The sequence below is a fragment of the Camelus ferus genome, chromosome 4 (assembly GCF_009834535.1).
Source record: "Camelus ferus isolate YT-003-E chromosome 4, BCGSAC_Cfer_1.0, whole genome shotgun sequence".
NCBI classification, from domain to species: domain Eukaryota; kingdom Metazoa; phylum Chordata; class Mammalia; order Artiodactyla; family Camelidae; genus Camelus; species Camelus ferus.
Window position 1 is genome coordinate 63,043,162 of NC_045699.1, and position 23,951 is coordinate 63,067,112.

Genomic DNA, 23,951 nt, shown 5'->3' on the forward strand with positions numbered 1-23,951 from the left:
CAGTTATGAGATGTACCATGAAACCCTATGTTGGTACTTTGGGATACAAACCTTTCTCAGTTCACTCAGTTCTAATTTAATAATCTGAATAAGCAGTATTAAATAATTACATTCAGAGGATGCACTGCGATCGGGATTTGTAGATATGGGTAAATGATAAAACTAGTAACAATAATTCATATTATACCTATCCCAAAATGTTTCTGAAGAGAACTAACATTTGTTGAGTAAACCATGTGATGATCTGCACTACTTTTCCCTATACTGTCATATAATTCTTACTTAATTCTTACAACTCTGCAGAGTTATTACCATTATGTCCATGTAAAAATGGAAAAAATTGAGGTTTGGAGGAATTCATTAATTTGACTGGTTTACAAACTTAGTAAATGGCAGAGCTGGAACTTGAACCCAGGCCTGATTCCAAAGAACATGATCTTCTCTATCTAAAGTAGCTTATTAAAGGCATACATACCTACATATATACACACATGAATGTAGACTGATAAAAGCAAAAAATAAAAATCAGAGAAAGATGGAGGATAATTAATACTAAAAGTTTAGGGTAACAGTTTTACTATCAGCCATGTAAAATTTAGTTCTAAACTTTCTGGCTGTCAAGCAAATTGTTTACTAAATGCATACTAAAAAAGAAAAATTGTTGATGGCCCTGTTTAAATATTAACTGTGCTTAATGATGCTTTAACAAAGGATTTCTCAACCTCATCTTTTGAACATGAAACATACCACTGTTGAGGTGAGAAATATATTTTAAAATATATTTTAAATGGGGTATGTTATTGCATGAAACTCTGCAACAGGCTTTTTTTCACTTAACAATATCATGGATCTATTTCCAGGCCAATAAATATAGATCTAAGTGGTTATTAAATGCACATTAAACACTAATCATTATTGTGCCAAAACAGAATCACACTGTCTTCATGTACTGAATCACCTTTCCAAATAAAATTATACAGAAATATAAATAACTAGTTTTGATATGTGTAGATGCAGATGTGAAGGTAGGCACTTTCAAACACTGCTTGTGGGAGTCTGAAATGCCACAATATTTTGGGGAAGTAATCAGTATATTTTAAAATCTTAAAAATAATCCAGACTTCCTTTTGACCAAGAAGCCCACATAGAAGTAGCCTACAGAAATAAAACCATGAACCCCTAAGGTTACAGGTGCAAGTGCACTTAAAGTAGCATTTTTACAGCAAAAAAACCCAGAAACAACCTACACACTCATCCCAAAGAAATGGCTGAATAAAGTACATCCCTACTATGAAATAATATGCATTTAGTTTAAAAACCATTTAGATATATGTATTAACCTGGAAATGAATTCATGATCTTATGTGGGAAAAAAAGCATGTTGCAGTTTTATGAAATAGGATACCCATTTTTAAACACATACACACACTCAATCCTCTATGCATATAATATAGAAAGATACACACCGAACTGTGGAAAATGAATACATGGGTTGAGTAGAAAAAAGGAAGGGGAAAATTATTAACCTTCTTTATATATGTCTCCCTGCACTGACACTATAAACATGTACTGTATTCACTGATAATCCAAAATATTAAAAGTGAAGAAAATAAAGGTCTGTTAAATATTTTAAAGCATTTTTATATACAATTCTAATATAAAACAAGAATAAACAAAAACTTCTATTCATAATATTTCCAATATTACTTCCACATTTAACAATAATATGGGGAACATCATATGAAATCACTCATGTAATCAGCCTCAAAAAACAACCAAAATAAAACACTCCAATAATGTGGAGTATTTTTTCTGTGTTTTTTGTTTTTTAATGATTTGGCTCCTTACTGTTGTCAACTTATGCACTGACTAATCCTTTTGCAACTGTTACATAGTTATTTTATTCTACTCTTAGAACATAAGACGTTACTGTGTAATTTTTATATAACTGAGTCAAGACAACACAGGAAAAAAAGCAACCCACCAAATAAAAATATTCCAGGTGATTTAAATTCTGATCTTTATTGTTATTTTTTATATGCAAAACAGTGTTTAAAAACACGTAAGCCAAGATAGACTGCTTCTGTGATTCCAACGTGGAAGTATTTCTGATTATCTACTAAACAGGTGGCCTTCCACTAGGCTCTGACAATACAGTAATGATCAAATGTATGTATGTATGTTGTCCTTCCCTTCATGGAACTCAAGAACAGAAGTGTTTTGGTTTGCTTACAAGTCCACTAAAGTGGAATGCTATTTGATTTGTCAGTTAAGTGGACACAAAAACTTGGTAGTTACTCTACTATACTAATTTAATCAAAACAAGCGGTCAATTTCCTTTCCTTATAGATAATGCAACCACTGAAAATAATCCACTCATTTCTGAGATCCGCTTTAAAAATCACTTCATGTTTGACAAGGTATTTAATGTCACATGTTTATATACATTAACATGTAAAATAAAAAAATTGGATTCCTTTGTGTGTCAAGAAAATTTTCCAGCTAATTATGATAGTATGCTATGAATGAGAAATAAAAGTACTCTCATACTGCCCCTCTGTCCATAAAGAAAAGTACTTAGGAGCAAAACAAAACAAAAACCCTGCACTTACTACCAGAATTTAAAGGTATAGCAATAGTGAAAAATTTACAGATGAAATGATATTATGTCTGAGATTTGCCTCAAAAAATATACAGGTATATATGGATGAAACAAGACTGATCACTGTTAATACAGGCTGATGGGTATATGAAGGTTCAATATACTGCTCTACTTTGTGTATGTTTAAAACTGTCTAGAATAAAAAGGTTTTAAAAAGTATAGTATTTCTGATATCTTTATTTGTACACTGCTGTCTCCAGCCATGCCCAGCATTTTTAACCACATAAACTGTTTCAAGCTTTTACAAAAAAAGTAAACATCTCTCAATAGCCCTAGGTTTAAAATATTTTACTTGCCTTAACCAAAAGTTTCCTCTAAAAAAGAAATTTTCCTCTAAATGTGCATCATCTAAGATTATACAAAAACATTTAATACTGATAAAAATCAGTTGTAAGAACACTCCAAATTCTGCTGCACAGCTGAAGTATGCAACAACTATAAAGTTTAATGTGAAATATAAAAAACAAAAACTTTTAAATATGTAGCTTTAATTCCAAGGAATTTTTTTAAAGTTATTAAAATCTAAAGGTTTTACATCTTTACAGTAACTGCTGTTCACTGAGTGCCTAATATATGCTAGTACTTTATAAGCAATCTCTAATCCTAAAAACTCATTTTACAGATAAGGAAACCAGCTCAGAGATGAGATACATCCACAGTCATATAGTACTAGAGGGAAAGATAAGGTTAAAGCCCGGGTCTAACTCTACAGCTCTCCAAAGCCATGCTCCTCTAACTTGCTCAACATATATTAAGCACCCACTACATACCTGCTACACAAAATAGGGCACTTACTGTATTTCAAGCAATGTGCTAAGGGTTTTAAACCGCATTTAATTCTCACAACTATAAAACGTAGGTACAGTTATCCCCTGTATAATTAAGGACAGAGTCTGAGACGTTAAGTAACTTGCTTAAGGTCACTTACCTAGGAAGTGGCAGTACTGGAGTGGGAACCCTCCAAAACTCCTAACCACTACACGTTTCAAGACATGATCAAGTAAAACAAAAGGGCGTAAGCGGAACTCTGAAAAAATTTTTTGCAAAGCCTTGGGGAATGGAGGAGTGGGAGCTGGATTATTGCGAGGGCAAATATGAACCCCATAACCACATCTAAATAAAAGGCAGGTGTGATAGTAATGAAGTGAGCAGTAAACTACGAGAGTTCAAATCTAGACCCTGACACTTGCTGTGGGACCACCACGAAATCACCTGACCTCTGGGAATCCCAGTTTTTTCTTCAAATATAAAATGGAGGTCTTGCCATCGCTCTTCTGGGGTTATGAGAATGAGGACTGGCAGGGTTATGTCTGACACAAGACTGGGTTTTATAAAGGAGTAATCAGCTGTCATCCAATGCAGACATAAGAATAAAGGAATTAAGGTGTAGCTATGTTTTAAACAGTCATGTATGTAGCCCTAGCCTAACTTCAGTTTGTTATGTACCATCATTTAATCAGCCACATCACACCTTCAAGCCTCAGTTTCCTCACTTGTGAGACGGAGATACTCTACTTAACACCAATAGGCTCAAGATAAACTTGTAGAAAGACACCTAAATCCGTGTCTGGCACACAGCAAAGTGCAAACCACCGAAACACGCTTGTTCCGCCTTCTTCTCTTAAATTTTAGAAATACCAAAACTTTTTGTCTTCGTTATTTCTAGATGCTACCTAGAATCGGGGCCTTACAGGATGCCACAGACCTTACAAGGCTTCACCCAAACTAGAACCTCGCCAGCACGGACCCCTAGACCCCTGACCAGCCCGAGTCCAAGACAGTCTACCCACATCGACAAGGACACCGGAGCCGGTCCAAGATGCCGGCGAGGCTGCAGGCTGCTGCCGCCTTTTGTGCTCGGGGCCAGACGCGGCCTATGGGCGACAGAATGCCACGTCCGGGGCTCGTGGGCTGCAAGGCGGCGCAACCAGCACCGAGAAACGCGGCGGGGGAGGTCGGTGGCCGCCGACAGCGGCGGCAAGGAGACTGAGCCCGCGGGAGGTGCGAGTCGAGTCAGCCCAGTCCGGCCGAGGAGGCGAGGAAGGCGAGGCCGAACACACCCTTACCCGCACGCCTCGCCCCGGAGCCCTCGGCTGGGCGGGGAGGACCCGGGGCTTCGGCGCGCGCTGCGCGGGGACACCCTCGCCCCTTCACGGAGTCCCGTCAGGTCCGGCGCCGTGGCGCCCACCGCCGACCCCCGGCTTGCCGCGGCCTGACATTGCCTGCCCTGCGGCGCCGCCCGCCCTCCTGCGGCCCGAGCCCGCCATCGTCTCCACCCCCGGCCCTTAGAGAGCGGGACCAGGAGGCCCCGGCCCGCCGGACACTGCGGAAGGCCTAGGTTACCTGGGGGGTTGCTGGTGGCTGGGCAGCTTTCCGGGCGGGAGGGGGGCGTCAGGACGAGGAAGAAGAGGTGGACGCAGCGGGAGAGGAGCGGGGGCGGTCGGCCGAGGCCCCGGCAGGTAGCGGGCTGGCCGAGAAGCTGCAGACGGCCGGCGACAGTGGCGGTGGACGAGGCGACTGCTCCCGCACCTCCCCCAAGATCTTCCTCGGGCAGGTCCAAGATGGCGGCGCTCCCTGCACAGGGTTTCCTGTCACCCTCGCAATGGGCCGGACCACAAAAGAAGGGGGGAGGAGGATGCGCGCGCAGCTGCAGGAGCCCGGAAGAGGATGGCTGGGCCCGGCCTGCTGGCCACGCCCCTTCCGCAGTCCTCCCCTCTAGACTCGTCGCGCCGCAGTCGAGCCCGCCCCACTGCCTCTCGCGCCCGAAGGGCTTGGAGGAAAGCGCTTATGCGCAAGCGTAACCCCGTGTTCTCTCCTCCTGGGGAAGTTTCTGCGCAAGTTCGCGTAGGACTTGCTGAGGTACTTCTGGATCTTGCAGGACTAGGGTTGTTGCTTAGGGGACTTTTGACTAGTTTTTTATGCCAGCAGCTACCTCTTACTGAACTCTTACCGTACGCCGGCCACTGCTAAGCACACATTTACTGCTTTCATTCAACATGTATGTATTGAGCGATTCGTACCTAGCGGCAAGGTCCAAGGCACTCTAGGTTCAACAACCCCAGGAGGTACGTATCCCCATCTTACTGATGGCGAAACTGAGGCTCAGATTGATCAAGTCACTTGCCCAAGAGCATACAGCTAGGAAGTGGCACCTTCTGCCCTATGTTTCACCTATGTCCCTCATAACCTCCCTTAGGAGTGTCTTTGTAAGGAGGGGAGAAATTGTGACCACATTTTTCACAATTTGGCCACTACCTCCCCTCTTCCAACTTGGTCTGCTATTATCACTTTCCCAGAAAGTTTAGCTGCATTCTGACTTTCGTCTGAGTACTTTTGCCTTGTGCTTGTAGATACGTATATTTATGTAATATATGATACTTATTTACATTGCATATTTTGCAACTGCGTTGATATAGAAATAAATATAGTGATGTTATATAGCAAATCATTTTCTTCAACCTGAAAGTTTATTTTTCTCTTCTGATTTTAAAAGAACTTGAAACATTTTTAGGCGCCTAAAAGTGTTGTGGGCCCTAGGCAGTCTGCGTGCTGTACTAAAGCATAAGACAGCCCTGCCTCAGTCCACCAAAATGAAGTTCAAGCTTGCTTTTGGCATTAAAGACGTTTCATAAGCTGGTTCTGCCATGGGCAAGTGAGATTTCAATAGAAAAACACATGGGAATGTACAAATATCTTATTTTCAGAAAAACCTGAGTGTGCATCTCTGCTCTTCAGTTTACTAAAGATACCATTAGGCATGTCACTTGATTTCTCAGATCATCAGTCTCTCCTGCAAAATAAGAATAAGGGTACCTACCTCACATGGGTCCTTGTGAAAATTAAATGAGATAATGTATGCAAAATGCTTGGCATGTGAGAATTACATGCATGGGATGGTTATTACATGATAATATAAGGTAATACTGAAATCCCTTCCAGCCCTATAGGTATATGCTTCTATTCCTATATTCTTTAATCCCAATAAATAGTTTGTTTATGGTCATAAGTTACATCTCTGAAATCAAGAAATTTGCCTGTACCAAATAAAGGAGAAATCTGTGAACCAATGGACATTACTTGTCCAGCTGTGAACTTATGTCTAGCTAGAAAGGTTATATACAATTGTTACCTGAATTGAAACTTTTATGTTATAGCTAATGTTTACTGAACACTTACTATATTCCAGGAACTGTCCTAAGAATCATGCATATTTCCTTATTTAATCCCCCCAATTTCCCCATTAAGTCAGTACCGTATTCACCCATTTTATGAACAGGAAAACTGAGTGTGATAGAAGTCTGAAGTCATAGATAAAAATTGGCAGTACTGGGATTTGAACTTAAGTACATATGACTTCTCCCATCCTCAACATTACTTTGTACTTCATCCTTTATTTGCACTTGTAGCAGTTTAAATGTAGATCCCAACCATTGCTTAAGTCTATGTCACACATTACATTTTGATGCAGCATTGAAGAGAAACATTGTTGCGAATGCAAAAACGCCTATCACATGCAATTACAGACATTAGAAATTGTCCATTCTTATAATAATTCACAGAATTTTCAAAGTAGGGAGAGACTGTGTCACTAATTGCAGCATAATTAAGAAGGAATGTCCTTTGGATGCCAAACATCTGTCAACGTTTCTAGTTAACTTTTTTTAAAGCTGTTTATATGAAAAGAGATGTATACACAAAATATTCACTGCAGCATTATTTATAGCAAAAGATTAGAGACTAACTATTACGAGAGAGCTGTTGTAGTAAATTTTAGTACATCCGTATTGTGGAATGTATGAAGTAATAAAAAAGAATGAGGCACACATACATGACCTGATATGGAACAATCTCTGGGAAATACTTCGAGTGAAAAGAAACAAAACACAGAAAAGTAGATAGTATGCCAACATTTATTAAACCATAAAAGGAGAAGGAAATAGACATATATTCTCATGTAACTGGACATTGAGAGGGATTTTTCCTATTGTCCTGAAACTTCTGCTGAAATTCAAATCAGAACCAAAAAGTCCATAAGGAGCCCACAATCTACATTTAAAGAACTGCCAGTGTTTGGAACCATCTATATTCCAGCATTAAATTTGAAGATCCATTATTTTTCTTCCAACCTTTCCACCCATTCCTACTCCACTCCTCCCCATTTATTTCACATTCCCTCCCCTCTCCTCACAGACAAACCATCATCGCTAATCAGTGGAAAGAAAGAATGGAGAGATGGGAGGAAAGTCAACCTTGAGAGCAAATGCAGTGTCTAAAAAGAGATCCATCCCTTCCTCTCCCTCTATGGAGGTTGTAGTCCCTCTTAGACAAGGGAGAAGGGCTCCAAGAGAATCACTTGTGAAGACTGAGTGTGCTTGCAGGAAGAGATGACTGGCAACCCCCTGATATGTTACTTACTAATCTGCTCTGCCCATTGCTTCTTAAGCAAAGGAAAACAAAAGCAAGAGACTACATGGAAGGGGACTTTGGATGGCATGGTGGAGGGCTGTAGATGGAGGGGGACTGAAACTGCCCTCACCATGCCCACACAAACCTTGACTTCCCTAGACTGTCCTAGATTGGAGCACAGCAGAGAAATGTTCATCCTTCAGGTGCAGCTTGAATAACACAAGCTGGCAGTTGGCTGGAAGATACAGCAAATTTTTGAGGGTCACTCATTCCTCGAAGAGATGCATGGCATCACTCAAGGTACCGATTCTTTCTCATATCCAGCTGTTCTTGATTCATGTATACCTGTTTATATTTTTATAATTTCTTTTATAAAAATAGATGTTACTTTATTCTTTTATTATTTTCTAGAGCCTAAACATTTAAAGTCATTTTCAGAACTCTTACTGTGCTTATTTAAACCAAGTGAATTCATCTCCTTGTTGGTTATATAGACTTAATTTTGTTAATTTTCCTCATATGTTTTAGAATTTTGGTTCATAGACTTATCTTGGATTGTAGATTTTTTTCCTCTATCTCTCTCTATGCTTGTCCCATTGTTATATAGTGTTTTTGGAGCTGCCATCAATCCAGAACCAGATTTTAAAATATTGGTGCCCCAATTCCTGAGGTAGTATTGAAGATACAGCAGAACCAATACAATTTGTACTCTGAAGTTTATTACCATGTGTATGTGCTACCTAATTTAAAAAATTAATACATAGTCAAATGTAGTTGATTAACTTCCAACAAACATAATTCAATTGAGTAAAAACAAATAATGAAAAATACTAATTTAATCAAAAAGAAATGGCACCTAGGAACTATCATACTAAATGAAGTAAGCCAGAAAGAGAATGACAAATACCATATGATATCACTTACATGTGGAATCTAAAAAAAATGACACAAATGAACTTACTTATAAAACAGAAACAGACTGACTGACATAGAAAACAAACTGATGGTTACAAGTGGCGGAAGTAGGGGAGGGATAAAATGGAAGTTTGGGATTTGAAGATACTAACTACTATATATAAAATAGATAAACAATAAAGTCCTACTGTATAGCACAGGGAACTATATTCAATATCTTGTAGTAACCTATAATGAAAAAGAATATATATATATGTATGTGTATGTATATAACTGAATCACCATGCGAGACTAACACAATATTGTAAATCAACTATACTACAATAAAAAAAGTTTACCTATCCGAAAGAAAGAAAGAGAGAAAGAAGAAAGAAAGAAAGAAAGAAAGAAAGAAAGAAGAAAGAAAGAAAGAAAGGAAAGGCAATTGCTAATACTGTATTTCAAAATTTAACAGACTGACAAAGAAGTGAAAATTAACTCCATGGGACTCTTTAGTGTCTGGATATAGAAAGAGATTAGATTCAAATTTGTGGTACTAAAGAAGAAAGTGATGTATAAATGTAATGATAAGTACATGCTATATTCAATTGTAAAAGAAATTTTGTGACCATGAAAATAGTACCCCCAACCTTGTACTGACCCTACTCCCAAAATATAATCCCCCGGAGTTATCATCTATGAGGGTATAACATTCTAAAGTTGATCCATAACAACAAAAATCACATAAGGTGAAAAGTGTACTTGAAAAATTTTCAGGAGAGCTTCATACTGGAGACTGATTTGTTGTCTCCAAATTTTCCTCCAGCACTGGATCTGATAGCTTCTCTTTGGCTGACCACCAGAATTGGGTGATTTAGATTTAGAAACCATGGTCATGAAAAAATAGGCATCTTCAAATATTAGAATCACACTCAGTATGTCAAAATGACCACGCCATGAAAGCCACGTGAAAACTAAGATCCACTAAGAAAATAGCAGATTCAGTGCTTTCATCACATGCTTCCTCCGAGGCATGCATTTATTTAGAAAAAGGGAACGCAGAGGAGTATTTAAATTTTCTTACTGCTTTGTTGACCTTGCACATTTAGTTGAAATAATGTAAGTTACGAGCACGTGTGATGTGACAACTGGATTAAACATGGTGACTCCATGGCACAAATATGGCAGGTGCTGTCAAGAACCAAGATCTACCCTAGTTGCAAGCCTACAACTTAGTGTAATGCAGTTTCAAGGATATAAGGAGAGGACGTCAGACTTCCAGTTCAGAGACAAAGGACTTTATTATTCACAGCACGTCATGTAGCATGAGCATCAGCATATTTACATCACTTCCTAGATGTCAGGAACCCTGAGCTTAGAGAAACCAAATCTTTTATAGTGGGGAGTAAACATTTCTGTCCTTTGCTCTGGAAGGAAACACTCTATCTTTGAAGGCTGTTTGCTCTACAAACATCCTTGTAAAGATAGTCTGGGACAAATGATGGTCAGTGCTTCTGCTCACAGGATGTGCAGAAACACAAGAGACCCATGGAGGGACAAGATTTTATTATGTTGTATTGTATTATATTTGGTGGAAGGAGACAGTGAATTAATGGTTTGCCATGGAGGAAGGAATATGGTTTTGAGAGTCACACTAACCCTAGCTCCATTTCTAGCATAACTTTTTATCAGCTATATGACCTTAGCACTCAACTTCTCTGAGCCTCAACTACGTAATAGGATAATAGATCCACCCCCATAGAATTGTTGTTTAGATCAACTAAGATAGAGTGGCAGAAAGTATCAGTCACAGTATCTGGAATATTCTAAGCATTCAACAAATGCCCAATCCTTTTATCCCTCTCTTTTTCCCTGATCCCCTCATATGTGTGAATCAGTTGCACATTTAGGCTCCTGCCAGAGAGCCCTGTACCCCTCCCCAAAACTGAGAAGCAACGTCTTAGGTCCCCACATGGCTTAGTTAGGGTACATAGGCTCAGATGTTGTAACTAAGAGACCCCAAAATGATCATGGCTTTCACTAGTTAGAAGTTTATTCCTCTCTCACATAGATGTCTGGACAGGTAGTCAAGGGCTGATATGGTGGCTTGAAGGTGGCAATTTTTAAGCACTTCCTTGGTTGTTGCACTGTCAACCAAATACGTAGCTTTTGTCTCCTGGTTCGAAATACTTACTCCAGCTGCAATATCATATCTTGTTCCACCAGCAAAGGGGAAAAAAAGGAAGTGAATAGCACGTGCCTTCCCTTTAATGTCTGATCCAGAAGTTGTGCTCATCCCTTCTGCTTTTCTCCCATTGATGAGTCTTGTGACCACACCTAACTGCAAGGGAGGCTGGGAAATGTAGTCTTTATTCTGGGGAGGATTGTTATTAATAGAGGAAGGAAAGAATGGTATTGAGAAACAACTGGCCATTTCTGCCACACCACACTTCTTCACTTAGGTGGGAGCAGGCATTAGAGCTCAAAGGCTTAGGGAAACTGGGGTTGCACTCTGAAACCATCAAGGCGAGGACTGGAACCAGCAGCAAACCCTGAAACATTCCCACCAGCATAATTCCCTCAGGGAGACTCTGAGTACAGAGCATCCTATCTGCTGTGACTCTGAACAAGTTGAAGAATAAAACAAAGAGAAGCAGAGGGAGGCCAAAAGATCATCTTTATTACTGGTATAAGCCAGGTTGGAGAAGCACCTTTTAGACTGGTAGCTAGTATGAATCCCAGAGCTCCTGCTGCAGGGGGTGGAGCTCCAGGAACAGCCCCCACCCGGCAGGAAGTAGGACGCGCCAAGTTGAGCTTAACTAGGTATTCTCAAGTTTACAAGCGGACCAGTCCCTCATCCTGTCAGGAATGGATAAAGTGGGGCGAGGAGCCAGGAGCCTGCTCAGAACAAAAAACGCTTCCTCACTGAAACCAGGACTAGGGAAAAGGGATTCCACTCTTCCATCCATAGTAAGCAAAGACTGAGGATTAGAAATAGCAGAGGAGACAACTATAACAGAGTTTGCAAATACAAGAAGGACCCAAATGGACAAGTTGGAAATTCCCAACATGATAATTGGATTTGAGCCCCAGCCCTGCTTCTCAGTATCTGTGTGGCTTTGGATAAGTTCCGTAAGGTCTCTAATTCTTCATTTCCTTGCCTCTTACGTGGGGAAATAGTAGGAGCTAATTCCTCAGGTAGTTGTGAAGCGAAAATGAGGTAAAGCATGAAAAGCTCTTAACGAGTGCCTGGTAGTGAACAAGCCCTCGGGAAACAGCAGCTGCATTTATTATTTCTGAGAGCCAATCAATAGCTCCTGAAGCAGTTTCTTCATATAAATTGGGAAAGATAAAACCTTTATCTGCTATCATGAAATTCAGCAGAGATCCGAAGTTTTTCGGCAGCATAATGAAAATAATTGGAGCGAGAGAGGAGAGGAGAAGAATGGGAAACAAATTCCTGCAGGTGTAGTAGTTGGTTTGAAAGACTGACTATAGGGTCCAGGGCAAATTCACCCACTGTGCCACCCCAAACACACACACACACACACACACACACACACACACACACACACAAAACCATAGACCAGCTTATCCATGGTCTGACATCACTATTCCCTGTTCCCAAGAGAGGCTGTTGTCTTTATAGATATGTTAGTTTTGCTGTGTAACAAATGACCCCCAAATCTCAGTGGTGTACAACCACAAAGATTTATTTCTTACTCATCTCTATGTCCATGATGAGTCACCTGCTCCCCTATTTCATATCATCTTTACTCCAGGACCAGGCTGAGAGAGCTCACTCTCTGTCTCTGTCTCTATCTCTGGAACATCGCCAGGTTTCATGGCAGAAGAAAAAGTGACATGGTAAATGACACACTGGGTCTTCAAGCTTCTGTTCCAAAGTAATCACTTCTGCTCACATTTCATTGGCCAGAGCAAGTTTTGTGGCCTCATGATGACAGAGTTGGGGCACATAATTCTCCTCCAAGGAGATGAGTATAGGTAAAGAGTAATCCGATCTATCACAGTGGTCTCCCTCCCCATCCAGACACACTCAGGCTTCAGAGGGACAGCCAGCCAACTGAAAGCTGTTTGTCAGCTGACCCTGGGCCTTCTCAGAGCCTCAGTTTTGTCCTCTGTGAAATGGAGATAGCAGTACCTCTCCTGTGAACCTCACAGAGAAGGGATAAGCACTCATGAGACCACAGATATGAATGTGATTTGTAAACTGTGATTTACTGCCCTCCCATGAGGGGGTTCCTTTACTAGGATGAGTCTAACAAGAGAGATAATAAAGCTTTTTAAAAATTGGCTAGACAAGGGGCTCTCTGAGGTCTCTGATGTTCAGTGTGCTCCTACTGAGAGTGATCCACATCAGTAGTCCACTCATCCGTGACTGATGGTTGTGCTTGGACTTGGGCTCCTGTCTCCTCCTGTCCACGGGCGCCCCTCCGCAGCTCCCTCTTCCTGTTTTTCTGCTCGATCCTTTAAAAGGAAAGGTCAGTAAATGCCTTTCTAACCAAACCCCCTTTATGCAGAAGAGAAAACAGAGATCCAAGTTGTTGACTGACATGCCCAACTCAGCAAGTGTGTTCACAGTTGGGACTAGAAACCAGGCTTTGGATTCCTAACCTATTGTTTCTCCAAGACTTAGATTCCAACACTACAGCCTATGAGGCCTGAGACTTGGGCAAGGTTCTGAATCTCTCTGGGCCTCAGTTTCCTCATCTGTAAAATAGGCATGCTGGCCCCTGGTTTATTAGATTGTTGTGAAGGTCAGAAATGTTATGTAAAAGCCCTCTCTACCAAAACTTCCAGCCCTGCCCCTCATTTCTACCCCTCTGCTCTCCCTGCTGGGGGCCAGGTCCCTCTGGGAAGAGGCCCCTGCAGCCTTCAGGGTTGATTCTGGGCCCTGCTGCTGCCTTCTCTGGGGGAGGGAGTATCCACTTCTTCATGAAGCCTCAGTACAGGAAGGATTTAGGTATTTTAGAATTCCCACAGCACAGTATCTGTTAAACAAGTGAAACCTTTGAGAACAGATAGATATTTTAATGAATAATTATACTTTGAAGTCTTTCTCTCTCTTCTTTGGTCTTGCCAAAGATCCTTTTCCCCTCCAGATATCTGAGAGAAAACTGAAGAGACAGGAAGAAGAATTCTTTCCTGCCTGTGTATTTTTTCTGAGTTTTACAGGCTTAACGTCTGACCTCCCCAACTCTGAACTAAAAAGGAAAGGTGCCATTTTTCTTGGAGCCACTGCTTTATACCTGGTACAAGTATGAACAAGATGTAAAAAACAGAAACAGAAAGTAACTTGTTTCATCAATAAATGAATGCAGGGCAGCTGGGCTTCTCTAAGTGACCGAGGCCTTCAAGCAATCTCCGTTTTAGGACAATAGCTAGGGTCATTCGTTTTCAGAAACTATTGGGAAAACCACCTTCTGCTTCCCCCTAAATCCTCCATCTATTCTAGTATTAAAATGAAAAAGCTGGCAAAGCAGAGCATTTCGGACCTGGTCCACAAGAGGGTGTCACAGGCCCACGCCAGGCCAGCTCCTCGGTCAGAACTCCTGGCCTTTGGTCCCACGTGTGCAGCACACGGAGTTCGTTCGGCAGCAGAACTACCTCTGTCTCTTTTTTAGTTCTTTTCCTGATCTAGGAGGACACGGAGATGCTTTTGGAGGTGGACTTAGATTAAAATCCTGGCTCTGTCATTTGCTGAGACGTTTGCAAATACGTTAGCTTTCTGAGCTGTCATAGTGTTAATAAATGGTAAATTCTTCCCACGGCCAGGGAATCCCTGAATAAGGGATTCTTGGTGCAAGAAGAGACCTTTATGTTGGCCAGTAGAGCCCCTGCATTTCACAGATGGGGACACTGAGGCCCAGGCTAGACCAGAGCCCAAGTCTCTGAGCACTTGAACCAGTGTTCTCCCTGCTATACCCAGCTGCCTCCTTCAAAAACGCATAAAACATAAGCACATTCATCAGTGAACAAATGAATGAAAAGCCTTTTAACTAATGAGCTTGTGCTTTTGTAGAGCTAGGGCTTTGGATCCAGACAAAAACATCTAGCTTCAGTGGTGAATAATGTGACCGAGTTGCCTGACCTCTTGTACTGAGTTTCCTCATGTCACTGGGAGAGGGGAGAGGTAATTGGGGATAAGAGTACCTACTTCATAAGGTGTTGTGAGGATTCGGTGAGCTCATACATAAAGTGCTCAGCTCAGTGCCTGGCACCTACTAGATGTTACTTCTTATCTGTGATCTAGGTCATGTAACCTTTTTGAGCCTCACTGTTCTCATCTACAGAGTGGGGATCTTACATAGCGGTGTAGGGAGGATTAAATGGCACAACATAAAGAGCCTTCAACATAGGACCTGGCTCATGGTAATGATACAAAACACAGTATATAATAATAACTATTACTTTACTCCCTTCCATGAAATAAAGAATGATTGTTTCTAAGAACAAAGCTTTTCACACACACGCACACGCACACGCACACACACACCCATTGCTGCTGTACGAACTGAGACCTCTTTTCTCCCCTGGAATATAGCTACAGAGTCTGCACCTTAGGAGGAATGAGGGATGCCGCGTGGCTGGAGGCTCACCTCCAGGGGGCACCCTTTCCTCAGCTTCAGCCAGTTGTTACCCAGAGGACATACAGTTTCCTTGTATTAGTTTCCTATGGCTGCTGTAACAAAGTACCACAAGCTGCCACTTAAAACAACAGAAATGTATTCTCCCACAGTTCTGGAAGTTAGAAATCGGAAATCAAAGTGTTGGCAGGGCCCTGCACCCTCTCAGGTTGGGTAATATCCTTCCTTACCTCTTCCAGCTTCTGGAAGTGGTCAGTCCTTGCTGTTCCTTGGCTTCCAGCTGCATCACTCCAATTCCTGCCTCCCTCATCAGCCACATGGCATTCTTCTCTTTGCGTGTCTGGGTCCCCTCTCCTCTTCTTACAAGGGTACCAGTTATACTCGATTAAGGGCCTACTTACTCCAGTAAGATCTCATCTTAATTTACATCTTAATTGCATCTGCAAAGACCCTATTTCCAAATAAGATTGAAGTCACAGGCACCAAGGGTTAGGACTTCAACATTCAACCCACAACGCTTGTTAAGAGACTTGAAATTCTGTGAACTCTTCCAACTTAAAATTTATATTTTACATATCAAATGTATCAAATAATTATAATATATTGATTTTATTTTATTAGTTTATATAAAAGTAATATATCATATATTATAAACAACATATCTAAATTCAAACTATATCAATAAATTATTAATTTTATAAATTATGCATCTAAATTAATTATTTATAAATTATGAACTGTTAGAACAGTTAATTAAATTTTAAAAAATACCTAGGTGAGTCAAACAAAACATTTCTGTGGACCTGATATGCCCTCGGGCCATCACTTTTCAACTCTGGTCTCATGGACTTCAGGGTGGTTTTTCTACTAAGCAAATGTGGTGATGTCACTCCCTCCATGGTGGCCAACAGCTGTCAGCAATAGCTGAAAAATGGATACTTCAAGGAACACTTCCAGCTATTCCTGCCTGACATCCCCTTGTGAAGCCTACGCTCAGGTGTAGCTCCCTTGTCTTAATCTGACCCAGAACAGACCCTGGCTGCCGGCTTCTATGTTTCTTTCAGGGACAGTCCCTGTCTTCCTGACTCCCTACCTGCAACAACCCACCCCGCTTTCTCTGCTGTTCATCATTCAAGGCCCAACTCAAAGGCTACTTCCTCTGTGAAACCTGCCAGGCATAACAGTGTCTCCCACCCCCAGGTTCCATAGTTTTGCTTCTGCACTTTGCAGGACTTCTCCCATTTTTCCTGGTATCATAGTAAGGTTATTATTACTATTAATTGCTTCTCCCAATAGGCTAGGAGCTCCCAGAAGTCAGGACTGTTACCTTGGTCATTGTATTAGTTTACCAGGGCTGGGACAAAGATTCTTTGCTTGACCAAACGGTAGTCAGCATTCTGAACTTTCTCATAGGCACATCTAGGCACTTCCTTATAAAATCTAGTTTTAGCAATAACCCTGCTAAGTCAGTTTAACCACCAAACCTCCGACCCTCGATGTCTGATCAGGTTCTTTATCCTCCACCATCTCTCAAGGGATGTCTGATTATCCTGGCTTGTCTCCTGCAAAAATCTTTTTAGGTTGATTTAGCCAGAATTCCTCTTACCCCTGTTTCCTCCCAGTAATTTTCCATCCACTGACCCCACCCTGCTCCCTGGCTATAAATTTCCACTTGCCCATGCTGTATTTGGAGTTTAGCCCAATCTCTCTACCCCGTTGTGAAATCCCATTGCAGTCCCTATACCTGTCAATATGGTCCTGAATAAAATCTGCTTTACTGTTTTTAACAAGTGCCGTTGAATTTTTTTTTCTTTAATATTTGCCATAACAAATACAACAGATTAGGTAGCTTAAAAGACAGAAATGTATTTTAAGGCTAGAAATCTGTGATCAAGTGTTGGTTTCTCTCCTTGTCTTGTAGATGGATGTTTTCACGTGGTCTTCTCTCTATGTGTCTAAGTCCTAAATCCCAAATATAGTCACTTTCTGAGGTACTGAGGATTAGGACTTCAGCATATGAATTTGTGGCAGATACAATTCAGCCTGTAACAGTCATTTATTTAAATTGTCAATAACAAATGATATAGACATTTGTTACTATTACCTCAAACAGTACAGTTAATGCTAAAGTTCTCCTTTCCCCACCCACTCCATCAAACTGAACACTGCTACCAGCTCCATTTCGAAGCTTTTATAAATACAGATACATGTACATAAAGATACAGCTTTGCTGGTTTTTCATTCACATAAATAAGATCATATTGTCCATACTGTTTTTGCAAATCTTCATCTTTTTTTTTTTTCAGCGTATATATCCACCCCACCCCTGCCCAGACCCAGAGTCTAGCTGTGGTTAAGCATGTTCAGAACTTTTGTTGAAGTACTGGAAAGAATGAAGGCGGGGAGAATAGGTCTGCTAGGAGTTTCCTGGCAGTCATCTGATATTATAGTCTCATTTTCCTTGCGTGTAAAATGGAAAACAATAATTATAGCACTCAGGTCCCCAAATTGTCTGTCATTTAGAGGTTACCTTTCACTTTAATGTTCAACCATTCTTGTCCGAGCCTCCATCCTGCGTGACCGTGGAAATTCAATATCCTTATTTAGTTTTACTTCCTTGATTATTTCTGAGAATCTGCGGAAGGCTTCCCTTTTCCACAAATCCACCCTGGTGGAAGCTAACTTCTGTTGACCATGCAGCCTTCTGCTGGTCTCTCAGTTCCTTTTAATTCAGGCAAAGACCCAAACTCTTCACCCAGTTCCCCAAAACTCACCTAATACCTAAAGGTTCAGCTTAAAGAATTTTACCAAAACCTTCCTAGTAGCATCATTATCATCCTCACCTTTATCACCATTATTACCTCTCAGGGAAGTCTAGGGAGTAGGTTCTGTCAACATATCCCTTTTGCAGGTGAGGACTGTGAGGTTCAGAGAGGTTGAGGACATTTCCCAAGGTAACTCAGCGAATGGGTGGGGGGAGTAGGGTCCAAAGCATTCTCCAAAGTTTGGCTGGCATCACTGGTGGACCCATAGTTCATTTAAGCTGTTTCACACAAGGGCAGTAACTGAACCACATTGTGAGACAGTTATTCTGTTTTCAATTAGCCCTCGTTCCTTCTGATTAAATCGAGGAAAGCCTCAGGTTGCTTCTAATATCCTCTTAAAAGTTCTCTAACATGTGCCAATCTCCCTTTCCAACAGAGAAACAGTATCTAGCTGGAATTTAATGGCATTGTTTTGTTTTCCTTGTATTTATTTTTATGAAAATAATGTTGATTTCCCCATTGAGGTAGCTTTATAAATGCTCTTTAAAAATATATTGGAAGTTATTAAAAAGTAGGTAGATTTACAGAAAAATACTAAGTTAACCATAGTGTAGTTCATTCACTGAAATGGCAAAAATTGTGAGACTTGCAGCCTTGAGGCTCGGGCACAAAGCACATAATAAAGAGGAACTTAAGACCGGCCTGGGCCCTTCAGTCCGAAGGGACCGCCGCTCTCCTCCATTCCTGGCAGGGACCGCAAGAAGAGGCCCCTCAACCCAGCCTAGCTCCAGCCCCAGGAAAAGCCAGTTAATGTCATAATACTCCAGAATCACCAGGAGCACAGTCTTCCCTCTCTGCTGCTTTAGTGTCCTACACGTCTCCATTTCAGGGGAATTTCCAACTCTCTTTGCATAACAAAAGCCCCTGACACTGGTTTTTTGTTTTTGTTTTTTTTAAACCAACACCAAAAAAAGCAGCTAACTTACCCCTCAAATGCAATTAAGTGGCAATGGAAGTGTATTAAAGGCCTGGTAGAGTTTTCAGTCCTAGAATAGACCCTTTTCCCAGCCCAGTCCCCAGATGGTGGGTGGTTTGGCTCCTTTCTGCTCTGAAAATGCTTCCCCAACACAGATCTGACTCTGGCCCTGACGTGTTCCGTTCAGACATGCCTGTTTTTCTCCAGCCAGTCTTTCCGACTTGGCACCTGAGGCCCTTCACACTCACCCCAGTATTATTGGGGAGGTAAAAGCGCTTTGGGCCAGGACTCTGGATGTCTGGGTTCTAGTGCCAGGGTGGCCCCTAATTTGCTGTGTGTTCTCTGTGGGTTCCCTCCCCGCTCCAGGCCTCGGTTTTTCCGTGGGTAGAAAGGAGGGATTGGATTGGGTGAGTTTTCTTCATGGGCTGTGGCCTGAGGCTGAATTAATTGTCCAGCTCAAGATCAAAGAGTCAGACAGAGCTGAGGTCCAACTTTCAGCTTTGACCACCCCCAGATCAGCCATTTGGCCACTTCAGATCGGTTTATGCCTGAGTGCCCTAGGTCAGGAAGGACAAGTCGGCTGAGAATTAAGCTGGCCTCCTCCCTTCCCATGGGGTCCCCTTACCTAAATACCCAACCGCAAAGCCCTGTAGAGTGAGGAAGTGTAACACTCTCTCCTCCCATCCCAAATGACTGGTTCCTGCAGGAGAGTTTTCAGTTTTGTCCTTTAAAAAGGAAAATAGGTTGTGGTTGTTTGTTTGTTTGTTTTTAACTTGCTATAAAATGGATGTTCAGCATGAAAATGTTTGGACAATACAGTAATGTATAAAGAAGAAAGTAAAAGTCAGCTGAAATGTTATCTACCCAACCCTACCTGAGACATCCTTCGCAAACATTTTTGTGTTCATCCTTCTAGGCTTTCTCTAAAAAATACAAGTGTGTGTGTGTGTGTGTGTGTGTGTGTGTGTATGAATTTTATATATCCATATATATTTATAATGAAGATAAGATCAAACTAGAAATACTGTTATAGTTTTTTAAAGGTATAAATCATGACTCTGATGTATATATAAAATAAATTCTTGTCAAAGATTTTAACTCAGTAATTAATGAAAACTATATATATATGTCTGCTAATCAGATTCTCCTTTGAACTGGTTTTGATAGATAGATTAAATATATTATATATTAGTACATGTATTATTACTTAGTATATATACCATATATTATATAGTATAGTATTATATACATGTAAGATATTTAATCTATATATAGGCCATCAGGAATGCAGAAATAAATTTGCTAATAGATGCAAAGCTGGTTATTATCTTTAGTGCAATACCGTGGTGTTTGGAATTATCTCTTAATTTGTACATTTACCGGACAAAATCAATTTTCATGTCTATGAGCAAGAATAATTTGCATTTTTATCATTTTCCTATCATTTACAGGGTTGTGAAATAGCCTAGTCAAAGACAGTGAAAGTCTCAGGCCCCTATAGAATTAGGGAACCCCCAACAATAGCACCCAACATTCCAGGGAAAGGAGAGTCAATAAACTTTCACAGTTTTCCACCTGAACATATATTGTGGTTATAATAGCTGGTACTATGAGGTGGTTACTGTGTGCCAGGTACTTTATGAGTATTATTTACACCTCACAACAAGCCTGTGCAAAGACCTGTTAGCTATCATTCCATTTTTTATCAATGAGAAAACTCAGATACAAAGAGGCTAAGTCACTTGCCCAATGTCACATAGGAAGTGGGAAGCTAAGAATTCAAACCCCTAACAGCCACATCATATCATTCTTAATCCAACTTTTGGTTGATGGACATTTGGGTTGTTTCCAGTTTTCTTCTATGAGGAACATTGCAGTGAATATCATTCTATTATTCTTCATATCTCAGAATTCTTCGAAGTGCAATTCTTGGGTCCAAGAATATGTGCATTTTACATTCAATAGACGTGACCAAATCACCCTTCAAAAAGCAGAATCAGTTTATAGTCCCATCAGCAGCCAGCTTAGGAGAGTTTATTTCCCTACATCTTTGCCAACAATGAGGATTATCAGTCTTTTTAATATTTGCCAGGCTGATAGGTGAAAAAAAAGTTTCTTGGTGTTCTTTAAATGTACATTTCTCTTTATCTCAAGAGTTCTTCAGAATTAGAAGGACAGTTATCAGTGCCAGAGATTAGTGTGCTCTCTGCCCGCCACCTCACCGTCCCCCACCCCTGGGGTAGAGCTGTAAACTTAGAGCAAGGTACTTAGGGGGAAGGGACCTGTCTAAGGCCATCCTGTGAGTTAAGGGCAGACCTGGAACTCTCCCCAGGTTTCTGACTTCTGGAATAAATAGAGTCTTTCCAATGCACCTCTCTGCCACCAGTGTTGCTTTTAGTCTGAATAACGGTGGGGTGATGGAAGGAAGCTCTTCTCTGGGTTAGTCAATCAGTGGTTAGATAATGAGCTAAGCCATTTGAAACATAGTAAAACTGAATTCCTACTTTATCACTAATGCACCAAATTACACTTCAATGTAAATAAATAAATGTAAAAAAATTAATTACCAGAAAAATATGAGTAAATTAGTTCTATGATTTATAAGACAAATCATAAAGAAAAGTTTAATGAATATGACAAATTTAACTAACCTATCTTCATGGCAAAAACAGCAAGCCACCACAAATGCGTTTGGAAAACAAAAGAACACTCTTTCAAACAAACAAGCAAAAACCCACACACACCAGAAATTACTTAGACATTCACCAACTGTTAGACCAATTACTGGATTAAAAAAGATGATGCCTGGGAACGTGGCTAACTCTAAGGCGTTTTTCATCAGTGTAGGCACGGTTGTTGTTACGGCTGTCATCATGATCTTTCCAGTTTCCAGTGATGCAGCCAAAATCTGTGTGGAAAATCTCAGACACAGGCGCAGGTATGAAGGAGGCTGTGGAGGTATCAGTCAGTCACTTTCCCTCAGTGCCCGGCCTCTGAAACTAACCACACTGGATTTGAATCTTGGCTCTGCTGGTGTTTGCCAGTCCATTGACAGGATGTGTAACAGCTCAAATCCTTATCTCCTTACTTGTAAAATGGGGCTAATGATACCCACGGCTCAGGAAGTTTTTGAGGAATTAACAAGATGATGAATGTGGTCTGTCTGGCACAAAGCCTGACAGTTATTAGCCAATTTTTAAAAATACGTTTTCTTTCCATTCTGTTCTTTGAATACTCAGATTTCCTGGACTCTCCAGTTCGTTCATTCAACAATGTTTATTTTGCACCTGTGCTTGCCGGGCACCATGCAGGTCCTGGGGAAACCAGTGTGAATATGAGAAAGGCAGGTAGTTTCCTGGGTGATAGGAGTGTTTTGTTCTGCTCTGGATGGGCTCCTGGTTGAGGGCTGGTCGTTAAAAAGACCAAGACGTGATTAGAAGATTGGAATTTTCAACCCCTCCTCTCATTCTCTTGAGTAGGGAGAAGGGCTAAAAATGGAGTTAATGATCAATTATACCTATGTGATGAAGCCTCCATAAAAATCCCCAGAGTACAGAGTTTGGGGAACTTCTAGATTAGTGAACATATCCATCAGAATAGTGGTGCATCTGTAAAATGGGTTCATTCACGTAAATTGCTTAGTCAAGTGTCTGGCACATGTTAAATGCTCAATAAATGAAAGGTACCTTTATCAACAGTGCTGTTATTATTATTAAAATCCGAGAAAATTCTTTTATTCAGCAGATTAAAGTGATACAAAAAGCAATGGATTTGAATTTTGAAGATTCTTGTCCAGCCTCTGTGACCATGGACACATCTTGTCCTCATTCTGATGAACTTCATTTTCCTTCATTTGTAAATCAGGGTTTGTAATCCCTCCCCTGCACATTTCACAGCATCACTTCACAGATTTCATGAGCACCTACTACACGCAGAGTAAGCAGTCCTGATGCTGAAAGCACTGCTATACCTGTTCTTTAACACATGATTAATTGGCAGTTCAGAGCCAAGGAACATCCAGCTCTCCCTGACCCCTGTGCCTGTCTGCTTTCGTTAGGTCGCCATGTTCAAAGACCCAATGAGAGCTAGGTGTGGAAATGCTCAGCAAAGCTGCAGAGATCTGTAAAGGTAAAGAATATTATCATCAGCATGATTTCATTCCTTCAGTGGGAGGAAAGTGGGAGACTTTTTCTTTTTCTTTTCTATCCTTGAGATAATTTGTAAGAGTCTTAGGTTAATGTTATTTACCAAGGACTCTTTCTACACTTCAAACAATCCTACTGGGAGAAGGTAGCAGAGGCCAACCAACCCAGAACCAAGTGCTTCAACTGAGGATTTGCTCCAGATGGAGTTTTTTCTTTTAAATTGAAGTATAGGTGGTTTATAATATTATGTTAGTTGCAGGTGTTCAGCATTATGATTCAGCATTTTTACAGATTATACTCCATTAAACGTTGTTAAAAGATTATGGCCATAATTCCTTGTTCTATACAATATATATTTTTGTTGCTTATCTATTTTATACACAGTAGCTTGTATCTCTTAATTCCATACCCCTAATTTGTCCCTTCCCGCTACCCCCTCCCCTTTGGTATCCACTGGTTTGTTTCCTGTATCTGTGAGTCTGTACCTGTTTTGCA

General features: G+C 40.8%; 1 protein-coding gene and 1 long non-coding RNA gene across 2 annotated transcripts in view; one reads left to right on the plus strand and one right to left on the minus strand.

Annotated features, from left to right (window-relative positions):
- Positions 1 to 5,278, minus strand: part of RAB14 (RAB14, member RAS oncogene family) — a 22,854-nt gene extending 17,576 nt beyond the window's left edge. The window contains exon 1 of the mRNA XM_032478333.1: positions 5,006 to 5,278. The gene's annotated coding sequence lies outside the window, so the exon portion shown is untranslated. The remainder of the gene's footprint in view (positions 1 to 5,005) is intronic.
- Positions 1 to 19,182, plus strand: part of LOC116663247 — a 19,684-nt gene extending 502 nt beyond the window's left edge. The window contains exons 2-3 of the long non-coding RNA XR_004319456.1: positions 12,347 to 12,355; positions 19,172 to 19,182. This is a non-coding gene — a long non-coding RNA (uncharacterized LOC116663247). The remainder of the gene's footprint in view (positions 1 to 12,346; positions 12,356 to 19,171) is intronic.
- Positions 19,183 to 23,951: the final 4,769 nt, after the last annotated feature.